This window comes from Podarcis cretensis (assembly GCF_951804945.1).
Source record: "Podarcis cretensis genome assembly, chromosome: 3".
In the NCBI taxonomy this organism is placed as follows: domain Eukaryota; kingdom Metazoa; phylum Chordata; class Lepidosauria; order Squamata; family Lacertidae; genus Podarcis; species Podarcis cretensis.
The window spans coordinates 23,987,031-23,997,909 of NC_137172.1; the positions used below are offsets into that span (position 1 = coordinate 23,987,031).

The 10,879-nt window shown below is 41.6% G+C and overlaps 2 long non-coding RNA genes across 2 annotated transcripts; one reads left to right on the top strand and one right to left on the bottom strand.

Moving 5' to 3' along the window:
- Positions 1-308: 308 nt before the first annotated feature.
- On the bottom strand, positions 309-3,873 carry LOC307212081. The gene is made up of 3 exons (XR_013836805.1): positions 3,694-3,873; positions 2,173-2,271; positions 309-632 (listed from the first exon to the last, which is right to left on the bottom strand). It is a non-coding gene; the product is annotated as an uncharacterized lncRNA (long non-coding RNA).
- A 5,883-nt stretch (positions 3,874-9,756) lies between these two features.
- On the top strand, positions 9,757-10,560 carry LOC307211978. Its single transcript, XR_013836675.1, has 2 exons — positions 9,757-9,894; positions 10,055-10,560. It is a non-coding gene; the product is annotated as an uncharacterized lncRNA (long non-coding RNA).
- The last annotated feature ends 319 nt before the right edge of the window (positions 10,561-10,879 follow it).

The following is a 10,879-nucleotide window of genomic DNA, read 5'->3' on the forward strand; positions in this document are numbered from 1 at the left end:
GGTGAAGGGTCTTGGAGAGCTGTCTCCACTTCCTCCATCTCCCTCTCTTCTCTACTGGTGTTACCCTGAATTCCTTCCCCCCTGCTGGTCCCCTCTCCGGCATCACTCTGGAGCCCTGCCTCTGCCTCTCGCTCTGATGTCAGTTCCCTAACAGACTGTAATATTGTTTTATGAAATAATGATATTGGAAACTGCTACATTCAAATTAAGAGGAAATTCAGATGGAGGAAATTAGAGGAAGTCAACTAAAATGTTTATGAAAATGGATTTTAATTAATTAATTGGGTTTCTTTTTTCCCCCTGTTTAGGTATGTTAAATTTGTTACTCTTTTTTCTTCTTTTTTACTTCTTTATTGTGTTGTTGTATATTTTCTTTTTTGTTATATCTATTGAAAATTAATAAATATTATTGTAAAAAAAAAATGAAAAGTCCAAAGGCATATGTTGGTGTGTGGAGGATCTTCAGTCAGCTTTAGGACCTGTCTATAAGCCAGCGTTGCAGAAGTCTCTGTCTTCACAACAGAGGATTTCCATGTAACCAGTAACTTTACCACCTTGGCTGATGTTCTTTCTAGTGCCACACTCCGATAGAGCTTTCGCACAAAACAAAACCACTTCTCTCAGTTCTCCATCTATGATGGTAGTGGGAACAATAAATTGAGAGAGAGGATAGGAAGAAGCATTAGCATTTTATTTCCACTAATAGTGACATATACTTTGCATTAGATGTCAAAACACTTCCCCGCCCCCACCTTTTTAAAGGTTGATGCACATTAAGCTATTCTTCTGCCCATTGTGCAAAAAGGATAAGGGCATGACCCCAAAACATTTCTCTGGTGAAAACTGGGACATCCCATTCCATAATGATATTTTTACTATTTATACCCCACACATTAGTGGGTTGCCCAACACTCTGGGCAGCTTCCAACATATATAAAAACATAATAAAGCATTGAACATTAAAAGAAACCCTTCCATATACAGGATTGCCTTCGGATGGCTCATGGTTCGGATAACTCCATGCCCTCCAACATTTCTCCAGTGAAAATAGGGACATCCTAAGGAAAAGCGGGATATTCCAGGATCAAATCAGAAACTGGCTGGCTTCTCTAAATCAGGGACATCCCTAGAAAATAGGGACACTTGGAGAATCTGTAAGGGATGTCTGAAGAATGATTTTTGTTAAGGATTCTTTGTGGTGGAAAAGAAACATATTTGCATTTGATCCAGGGTATGCAATGTGGTGACACTAATGATTGAGAGTACAGTGATAGCTCTGTTGTACAACATGTGGACAGCACAGTTTGAGGTTCAGTTCCTGGCACCTGCAATTCATAAAATCATAGAATTGTAGAGTTGGAAGGAATCATCTAGCCCAACCACCTGCAATGCAGGAATCAAAGGAATTCACAGGGGATCAGGTAGCAGGTGAGGTGAAAGACCTCTGTCTGAGATCCTGAGCAGTTTCTCCCAGGAGGAGAAGTCTAAGACTATTACAGGTCAGGAGTGAGCTAATGTGTTAGGAAATGGATGCCCCTCCAGGATACATGACTTCCCAACCTGCTACAGAGAAACAAGAAACAAAATCCTGGTAAGGAAAAGGAGGTTGTAAACAGAGAATTATGAATTATGGTGCTGGAGGAGACTCTTGAGAGTCCCATGGACTGCAAGAAGATCAAACCTATCCATTCTTAAGGAAATCAGCCCTGAGTGCTCACTGGAAGGACAGATCCTGAAGCTGAGGATCCAATACTTTGGCCACCACATGAGAAGAGAAGACTCCCTGGAAAAGACCCTGATGCTGGGAAAGATTGAAGGCACAAAGAGAAGGGGACGACAGAGGACGAGATGGTTGGACAGTGTTTTCGAAGCTACCAGCATGAGCTTGACCAAACTGTGGGAGGCAGTGGAAGACAGGAGTGCCTGGCGTGCTCTGGTCCATGGGGTCACGAAGAGTCAGACACAACTAAACGACTAAACAACAACAAACAGAGAATTCCTCCAGCATGCCACATCCTTGAAATGTGCATGGTCAATGGCACTTCCATCATTACCATGCAAGCAGTGAGGAGGCTAACCCAATCTCCAGTGGCAGTAGGAAGGTGCATCTGTAGTATATTTCCTCACCATTTACCAATCAAACCCAAAGAAATTTAAACTGGGAGAACTCACTCATTGCATACTCTTTTGAGGCAGCACATTTTGTGCCTTTGCAGGGTAGCGGTTTCACACCTTGCATCAGATTGTAGAATGCACATTCCAAGGCATCAGCTAGAAAAAATACAGCCTTGTTATTTCTGGGAGGTACACCCATTGAGTTTTCCCTGGACGGTGATGTCCTTTCAGTGAAGGAGCTGGTACAGTTTGTGGGTGCCACTGGAGCCATCATTGTTGCTTTCAAGGAAATTGTATCCCTGTTTAGGCATCTGTGTAAAAGCTGGTGACTGTGGAAAAGTTGGTTGAAATCAGCTCATGAAGCTAAGGTGTCCGCCATTATTTAAGCTGCTGTACTCAGGAGTGAGGGGTGAAGGGTAAATTTGGGGTTTTATGCAAGTTCAGATGTAGTAGGAACATGCGCCACTGAGAAGGAGGAGAATTTTGCATGATAATTTTATATTTGACACTCCTAATTCCTGCAACTGCACGTCTTCTAAATATGAATGGAGGAATAAGGAGCATTGCCTATGTGATGTTTGCATGCAATGTCCAAATCAAGCACGCTTCTCTGTGCATGGTGCCAGTTTTATGCCTCATCTCACACACACACACACACACACAGAGAGAGAGAGAGAGAGCAGATTTCAGAAGACAAAAACCGGCCCCAGGCAAGGGGGATGGTGGAGAACATCTTTGGATTCAAACTTAAAGGTGAACGTACCTATTCCACACATCCTGGACCAATAAATGAACTGAAGCAAAACTATCCTTTAACACCTTTGATTATCTGATCCCATAATGGAATTATCACAGTTAAAACAGCAGAGGACTCCATTCTGCAGCATAATGGTGTATCAGACTTACAAAGTTCACATCTCAGAATGTATTGCAGAGGCTTCTCTTGAGCAGCTTCTCAGTTATGTGGAGAAACACCACTCTTTCCTTTCTAACAAATTTAGCACCAACATACCTTTCAACACCCATCTGGCCTGAAACACAGCCACATTCATGAAAATTGTGTATCTTACATTGACCTCATGGATCTTTAGTGCATGATCATATCCCATGCTATTTTTCCAGCTACCTAAACTCACAAAACGCCTCCTTTGTTCTCTTATAATGGCAATGGTGCCCACCTGAGAGGTGGCGAAACTGAGTTCCAGAAAGTCCTACCTGGAAAAAAGCATGCATTGCCACAGTAGGATTTTTCACCAGAGTGATCTGCACCCAATTTCACTAGCACAGAAAGTAGATCTGCCTAGGAATCTGTCTAAGTTAAGTGTTCACAATGTTGTTGTTTTTTCCTGTTTGCAGAAGGATTGTGTGCATTTGCACACTCTACGCAGGGCTACCTCTGAAGGTGAACAGGTGCAGAGAGAGAGAATATAATGCTTTTATATAATTTTGTATTTCTATCATTGTTTGCAGACTTGAGAGGGCTCTCTAGCTCGAAAGATTAAAGCTGCTTGGAAGTTGACATCTACAACTCATCTTTGATCAAAACTCCTTCTCTCAGCCCTGGAATAAGGAACTTACCTTCAGGAGGAAGATAGAGGAAAGCACAGAAGGCAAGGAGCAGGATTTGAGCCATGGGGAACAGCTTGGAATCAAGAGGATTCTGTCTGCTACGTAGCAATTCTGGGATACAGGAGGAGATGCCTTGATCTCCACTCACTTCCAGCTAGGTGGACAAACTTTTTGCTTTTATTGCATTGATGGCATGACTGCATAGGCCCCTCAAGCCACCTCATTCTGTACCTATTTTTGGCAAGGACAGAGAGTCTTGTGGTTTTCTTGGCGTGGATAGGAACTCTTAGGTGCCATGGACTCACAAACTGGCTGGACAATGATCAAGAGTGGACTGGGAGATTGCAACACCACTGGGATGGAAACCAGCAGAGTAGGGGATCCAGCACAAGAGGAACTGATATTACTGCTGCAGTTTTCTGATGCAGATCTTCACTCAGACCTTCTTATCTGGTTGGGAGGGGGTGCTATTTTGTGGTTAACTTCAGGTGTCAAAATGCATTGGTTAAAATGCCACCCTGGCTGTGGATGTGTGGTAATGGAGAAAGGACTGGCATTTAAATCCCGAAAATGTTGGGTGGCCGCTAGCAAAATTGACCTTGGGTGGGACAGAATTTTGCCACCCAGCCCCAAATGTCTCAGGTGGGGAAATGATATTTTTGCTAATAAGAAGTTAACTCCAACTTCGAATTGTGTGATTACTGACTGGCATGTTCCGGTGACAATTAGGTAACAGATTTATCTTTGTACTATAGTCTGCTTTGTAGCTATGCAAAGGAGAGAGATTTACACACACACACACAAACTTTTCCTTGTCCTTCGAGGTAAGCAAGAGGCATTAATATAGTTCAAGGGCACAGTTCATAAACATGTCCTTGGCAGTGAGCAGCAGAGCCAGAGAGTTGTGCAATCTGGAGGGGATGTGGACTTGGGAATCGATGCAGGGAATATAAAGGAATATAAGGGAATAAGTCAGAGTACTTAAAAAACATTTAAGAGTGCTTATAAAATTAATTCTGGATCAGGCATGCACACAGCGCACTGATAAAGCACTGCTCAAAAGGCAATGTACAATTGCATTAAGACTTCCCTGTAGTGTCACATTTGGCAGATTCCTTTTGCCTGCAGTTTTCCTAATTTGCTTCCCATCTGGGATGGTCAGTGCAAATGAGTGGAGAGAGAGAGGGGGAGCAATAGTTACATACACTTCAGATTAAATGTCAAAACCTCTTTCCACCCAATCTGTTTTATTTTCAGTTCAGCATTGTACAGAAAGGATAAGGGAAGCAAAATCCATGCCTGATTTGAGTTTAGGATTCTATGACTGAAAATGAATTTATTTCCATTGTCTCAAGGGTGCACAACACACTGGCATAATGTTTATGACTGATCACCCCACTATGTGTGTTGCATACAGAACATCACATGTTCAATCCCTGGCATCCCCGAATATAAAAGGATTAGTGAGCAAGTGGGGTGGGCGACATGCCTCTGGCTAAGAACCTGATTAGCTTGTCCCATTATGAGAATTCAAAGGGCACCATGTTATTTATCAACTCTGGATTAGATATTAATGACTCTAATTCATTAATTTAAAAAACCATGAAAGACCTGATTCATTGGCCCTCCCTCATTTATCTTCTCTCCTCCTAAGTGGACGTGATGTTCTCTTGGATTTTGGTTGAGGTATGCCAGCATATGGGGGCGGGGAGGAAGCACCTACTCCATTTTGGTGAAGGCCCATGCCGCGGCTTCTTTTGTCCACATGAGCCGATCCCATTCAGATGTGTCACAATGTGTGTGTGTGTTTTAATGAAATGGGGGTACTATATGTAAACTCTATTAGAATCAGTTCTGGATTAGATATCAACTGATATATTTCATTCAAGTTCATTTAAAATGAGCATTCGTGAATTAATTATTATACAGTGGTACCTCTGGTTAAAGACACTTTAGGTTACAGACACTTCAGGTTACAGACGCTTCAGGTTACAGACTCCGCTAACCCAGAAATAGTACCCCGGGTTAAGAACTTTGCTTCAGGATGAGAACAGAAATCGCGCAGCGGCAGCAGCGGGAGGCTCCATTAGCTCAAGTGGTACCTCGGGTTAAGAACAGTTTCAGGTTAAGAATGGACCTCCAGAACGAATGAAGTTCTTAACCCGAGGTACCACTGTATATGGTTAATGATTATAATGGTGGTGTTGTATCCCCACAATTATATATTCTTTTTTCCGTAAGTGGGCTGATAATGATTGCTTGTCACACCACTCCCCCTTTCCCTTTGATCATCCTAAGTGGACATGATGTTGTCTTGGGTTCTTGTTGAGATGTGCCATCAGTGGGATTAAAGAAGGCGCTTGATCCAGTTTGCTGATTCGGGATTTGCTTTGACCCAGAACCCTCCTGATTCCAATATGACTCCAAAGAATCAGATCCAGCTACTTACAATCTGTGTCCTGCTCCTCCTCAAACCTGGAGGCCAGATTGACTGACAAGGGAAGAGGAAAGAATTTTCACTCGAGTGTAACCTGCAGAAAGCAAACCTTGTGCAATTCCTTGGCTTGGCTTGGCTTGGCTGGCAATGGATCGACATGTCAAGAAAATAGATGGGAGTGGCCCAATTGCTTTCTAAATCCGGCCCGTGGATGGTCCAGGAATCAGCGTGTTTTTACATGAGTAGAATGTGCATTTTTATTTAAAATGCATCTCTGGGTTATTTGCGGGGCATAGGAATTTGTTCATTTTTTTTTTTCCAAAATACAGTCTGGCCCCCCACAAGGTCTGAGGGACAGTGGGCTGGCCCCCTGCTGAAAAAGTTTGCTCACCCCTGCTATAACTAATTGAAATTAATTTAAAAATAGGATTCATAGTTAATTATATACACGTAAATGCACTTATAATTGTGGGGTATATCTATTACAGCTTCTTATTTTGTCCACAAGTGGGCTGATAGGACCACACTGCGGTCTCTTTGATCCTCTTCAGGGGACATGATGTTCTCTTGTATTCTTTTGGAGATGTCTCTTCATGGGGCTAAAAGGAAGCCTCTTCTCCAGTTTGCTGAAAGCCAGTGTGACTTGAGCTTTGCTGTGACCACAGAACCCTCTCAATTCCCAGATGGCCCCGAAGAATCAGATCCTGCTCCTTGCAATCTCTGCCTTTCTCCTCCTCACATCTGGAGGTAAGGTCCATTGACAAGGGATCGGAGAAGGGTTTTCACCCAAGTGTAACATGCAGAAAGCAACCTTTAGTGGCAGCTGGACTTGGCTGGCAATGGATCTATATGTCAAAAAATAGATAAGAGCAGTTCTTTTTCTTTCTTTCTTTCTTTTTAAAGGAAGGGGCAATTTTGATATGTTCTAACATAAAAAGAAAATCCAAATATCTTCTTACTATATTTATGAGGGTTTTAAAAAAAGCCAGGCTGCCTCCCCAACCTCCACAGCTCAGGGTTCTGGATGCCTGGATTTCATATTGCAGTGGTGGATTTCAGGAGATCAGAGGAGACACCAGGCTACATAAGGAAGAGCGAAGGTGATCTTAGGGCACATTATCAATCAGAATAAACATGTGGGGTCTTTAAGGAAATGCTGCAGTGTAGAGCACTCCTGCTCAATGCTTCTGACAGCCAGCCACATGCTCCTCCAAAATACTTCCCTTGCCCCTCTGCCTCCACTCCCCACCTAGTTAGTATTCTGCAACCACTGAACATGTGTGTTCCTCATGGGGCTGGAACCCCACCACAATGAATCTCTCCCTATAAAAGGTAAAGGGACCCCTGACCATTAGGTCCAGTTGTGACCGAATCTGGGGTTGCGGCGCTCATCTCGCTTTACTGGCCGAGGGAGCCAGCGTACAGCTTCCGGGTCATGTGGCCAGCATGACTAAGCCGCTTCTGGTGAACCAGAGCAGCGCACAGAAACGCTGTTTACTTTCCCACCGGAGCGGTACCTATTTATCTACTTGCACTTTGACATGCTTTTGAACTGCTCGGTTGGCAGGAGCAGGGATCGAGCAACGGGAGCTCACCCTGTTGCAAGGATTCGAACCGCCAACCTTCTGATCGGCAAGTCCTAGGCTCTGTGGTTTAACCCACAGCACCACCTGCGTCCCAATCTCTCCCCATACTTCTCTTGTATTTATCCCTCTCTTCACATGATTATGTGACCCCCTCCTGTACTTTGGGTGGTTCCTGATGCCTCGTTGTCAATGGTGCTGTTTTGGATGCTTAAAAACATTTATTCTGAAACATTGGAAATAGGGGGGATGACACAACATACATATCATTGTGAAGCTACAGAACTCAGTCATAAATGTGGGGCAGTGGAAGCAGTCATAATAAATTATTGAAAAGGTCAAAGCACATAAAGCGTTTAAAAACCATATTGTCAGGAAAGCACTATTTAATGTATGGATAAGATATAAGGACTTGCTTGAAAATAAAGCTCCAAGGTGGTTGTCACCAATGGAAGCTAAGGCTCTGAAAAAACTCAATATGGAGGCAAATTGGCTGAAATATTGGGAAATTTTGGAACAAGAAGGAAATAGATTAAAGCTGCAGAGTTTTGACAAACTAAAAAATAAAGTACGAGATTGGCTTCACTATTACCAAATAAGGGAGGCTTATAACCTGGACAAGAAAATTGGCTTTCAGGTGGAAAAATCAAAATTGGAAACAGAATTGTTAGATCCAAAAACTAAGAATTTGTCAAGAATGTATAACTTGCTGTTGAAATGGAATACCCAGGATGAAATGGTTAAATCTGTTATGATCAAATGGGCACAAGATGTGGGACATAACATTATGATGGCTGACTGGGAAAAGTTATGGATCACAGGTAAGAAGTTTACGGCATGCAATGCCTTAAGAGAGAATATAATGAAAATGATTTACAGGTGGTACTTGACACCAGTCAAGCTTGCAAAAATTTATCATTTGCCCGATAACAAATGTTGGAAATGTAAAGAGATTGAAGGTACATTCTTTCACCTTTGGTGGACATGCCCAAAGATTAAGACCTTCTGGGAGATGATTTATAATGAAATGAAAAAGGTATTTAAATATACCTTCCAGAAGAAACCAGAGAGGCCTTTCTCTTGGGCATGGTCGGCCAATTGGTGCTAAAAGAGGATAGAACTTTCTTTATGTACGCCACAACAGCAGCAAGAATACTCATCGCAAAGTATTGGAAGACACAAGATCTACCCACCCAGGAAGAATGGCAGATGAAGGTGATAGAGTACATGGAACTGGCTGAGATGACTGGCAAAATCCGGGACCAAGGAGAAGAGTTGGTGGAAGAAGATTGGAAAAAATTCAAAGTTTATCTTCAAAAATATTGCAAAATTAAGGATTATTAGAAAGATGTTGGGAAAAGAAAATTATGTGGTTTTAGTAGAAACGACATAAAGGATTAAGTAAAAATGAGTTGGTGAAAGAGAGAATGTAAAATTATAGTATACTAAGACAAATTATTAAGATAAAAATAAGGTTGGAAGGATTTGCTGAAATAACAAATTGAATTAGAATACAAAAATGGGAGGTGTGAGGAGGTCAAGGAAATAAGTGAATGTAAGCAAGTGATGTACAGGTTTGACTTTTTTATTATTTATATTTTTTTCTTCTGTTTTATGGTTTTTGGATGATTTTTTTTTTAATATATGTATTGGTTTTTTCTTTTTTTTCTTTTTTCCCCCCTTGATTGTTATTACTTTCTTTCTCTTTTTTTTCTGTAATCTTTAAAACCTTAATAAAAATTTATTTTTAAAAAAATAAAAGAAAAAAAATTATCGAATCATAGAATTGGGAGGGACCCTGAGGATCATCTAGTCCAATCCCCTGCAATGGAGCACTATGTAGCTGTCTCATTTTGGTATCAAACCTGTGACCTTGACATTATCAGCACCACATTTGAACCAACTGAGCTATCTGTACGCTGATGGTTCTTCAAATTCGTCACCAAATAGCACAAAAAGTAAAAAGTTGTGCTGTGAGAAAATTATTGCACAGAATGCACAATTCAGTGTGAGTTTGAGCAGTAGTTTGGAATGTGCTTAATTGTGAAAAATTGTCTTTTGGAGCATATCCTTTGCTATGTCGGGACTGCACAGTGACTGAAGAAGGATGTATTGGAGTTGAAGGCTCTGACCGGATTTGCATTGCTGACCCTGAACTGGAAAGCTGCAATATAGCCAAAGCCTATGATGGTAAGAAACCTCACCCTCATTCTTTAGATTCACTGTTCTCTGTGTTCATGCCTGATCTGTGTTGAGGACAAAGAAACTGGACTGTGTTATACTCTGGATAGTTAATATGACTAAAGTGGCTCACTGCATCTTTTCCTCTTCTTTTTCTGGCTCATTTTAGAGGGGAAACTAATCTGGACAAAGGTTGGCTGTGGGCCAAAGGAAGCATGTGATACCAAACAGCAGGTGACCAAACATATCCATGTTGAGTATAAATGTTGCGAAGAGTCAAAGCCTTCAATAGGCATTGATTTCTGCAATGACGGGTTATAAATGAGGTAAAACTAGCCAATGGAAGATTTGCAACATAGCTAAACATGTTAGCCACCTCCTCTTATTTTGGCAGCACAACAGAGGACCCACAGGAGCAGTTAGCACTTTTAATATATGTATGTAATTAAAGTTGAAAAATTGTAGGATATAGCATACAGATGAATTGAGTTTCCAGCAGTCATTTACATGGATCAACACGTGTTTCATAAAGTATGCATTTAATGTTCTTATGTTCTTTAAAGTCAATATGATGTTCTTTTGTCACAAAATATTATTCTGTGCCATAAAAGGGAGCCCAACTAGTAAGAGAGCTCCTGGAATTCACATTCCAAAATAAAAATAGCCCAAGAGAAAGCCAATTTTTCATTGACATCTTTATTTTGGACTAAGCTGTGAAGAGTGAAGGCTGGTCTTATTAATGTCAGAAGATCCCTGCTGGATCAGAAAGAAAATGAATATCTAGTTCAGTGTTCTGTTTCCCATTGTGGCCAAGCAGATGCCTCTGGGAGCATAACATGGAGGCAGTCGCTGTCTCCCACTGTTGATCATTAGCAACTGGTAACATGAGCTAATCTGTCCCAGGTCATGGAAATACTATATAGATATAGACATCTGCCTTGGTCTGACCACCCCTGGAATACTGCCACCAATTCTGGGCACCACAATTGAAGGT